The following is a 1,978-nucleotide window of genomic DNA, read 5'->3' as shown; positions in this document are numbered from 1 at the left end:
CAGAACCGCAGTCGGCCATCAACATTGAAAGCCGCCAATGAAAAGCATGTGGCAACATCATTAACTCGTTGCTGCTGCTGCTGTTGCTGCTGCTACTTCTGCTTTTTTACTCATTATTATTGTTGCTGTTGCTGCTGTATATAATTTTTGTATTGTAATTTTCGTACAGAGAAAGTAATTGGCACTCAAAATGGCGCCACAGACCATTTTGAAAGCCAAAACACAAACTGAGACTCAGACTCAGCCTCAGACTGTGGCTAACTGTTTTTCAAGCTGCTGCTGCTGCTGGTGCTGCTGCTGCTGGTGCCATTATGACATATGACACTTGGGCACTGTTTTAAATATAAATGCAGAGCCGAAAAAAAAGAAACCTCAACGCTCAACCCCTGCCGAGGCGACAGCGCGTTCAGCTCTTTTCGCATAAATTCACAGCGGGTGATAAATGCTGCTCCCCCCCCCCGCCCCGCTCGCTCCATTTGTTGTGATGGAACTAAAAATGTTGTCTGCTGTTTTAAAGACTAAAGTAATACTGATGTCTTAATCTCTGGCCATTAATATGCTCGATAAATAAACTGTATTAATTTATGCGCATTTGCCGTTGATAATCAGCCACAGCTCGTAATCATAATGATAACGTCTCAGTCTTGAGACAAAATGTGTAAATGCTAATTTTGTTGCGCTTGTCTCGCTTGGCTCTTTTATTTTGTCTACGCTGCATTCTCAATGAAATTCGATGATGGCTGCTGTAACCAAACACCAGCTTAAAATACCAAAATATGAAAATACCAAGAAGTGCGCAGCACGGCAGCAACTGAGCTGAAAACAAAGTTAAGCAAAGGACGCAGACAGTTGAGGCACGGCATGTGGCAAGGTGTTGTGGCCTGCCACAAAGCCGCAAAACGCTGAAATGCATTTGTCGCAACGCATCAGCTTTGAATTTTGGCTTAAAGCACAACTGACAACTGCCCCGCATGCTGCACAAACTGTTGCAGCATAGTTGCTACGATTTATAATTTATTTCTATGCCACACACACACTGCCACTTGAAGCTGCAACTGCAATGTGTCAACCAGAAGCCCAACCCCAAGCCGATAAGTAATCAAATTTATTTATCGCTGCCGCTGCTGCTGCTGCTCCAAAGTCATAAAATGTAACACAACTGTGAGATTTGAAGCAACTTTTTATAGCTGCTATTTTTTTATTTGTTTTTGTAATATTTGTTATTTTAGTTTTTAATGTCTGCGCCTTTTATGTGCGCCGCAGTTTAATGCCCATATCCATAACCATATTGCCATTTCGGCCATAACTATGGACCTAAACCTCTCGGCCTAGGCACATATTTCGTCTACGTTTTACGACCTTTTTATGACTTAATCCACGCCGCATAGCCAAAATGCCAACAATCAATACAAACACAGCGCGCTCGAGTAACATTGTTAGCCTGCCTCCAGCCTCATAAACAATCATTTCGTAGAGTCATTCATATTTCTCTTAGCATAACAATGACCGCCAGATATATATAAATATAACCTGCCATCCAAGCGAGCTGCTGCTGCTGCTGTAGTGAAGTCGAAAAAAATTCGTATAAAATAAATAAACAATTTACATTTTTAATCAATTGTTGGCTGTAGCCGCTCAAGATCTGCAGGCGCGATAAAGCCAAGCTGCCAAGCCATGAGATCGCAACAATGGACGCGGGCAAACTGGGCGTGCCCGCAGTAATTTCAAATATGTGGAAACGCACACAAATCGAATCACAAAATCAAAACACATTCAAATTGTAATAAAGCAAATAATCATTTCGTTTATTAAGCAATTTAGTCATATTATGCCAATGCGATGCTCAATAATTGGGCACTCAGCTTTGATTTGATATCTTTCGAAAGCCACTTGAGGCAAAGTTCAGGCAAGAGCGCATTGGAATTTTAATCATATCTATTTAGTAATAAGACAAGATTAATTCATTACTAATAGAATT

The sequence above is a fragment of the Drosophila busckii genome, chromosome 2R (assembly GCF_011750605.1).
Source record: "Drosophila busckii strain San Diego stock center, stock number 13000-0081.31 chromosome 2R, ASM1175060v1, whole genome shotgun sequence".
In the NCBI taxonomy this organism is placed as follows: domain Eukaryota; kingdom Metazoa; phylum Arthropoda; class Insecta; order Diptera; family Drosophilidae; genus Drosophila; species Drosophila busckii.
Note: the sequence above shows the minus strand (reverse complement) of the source record.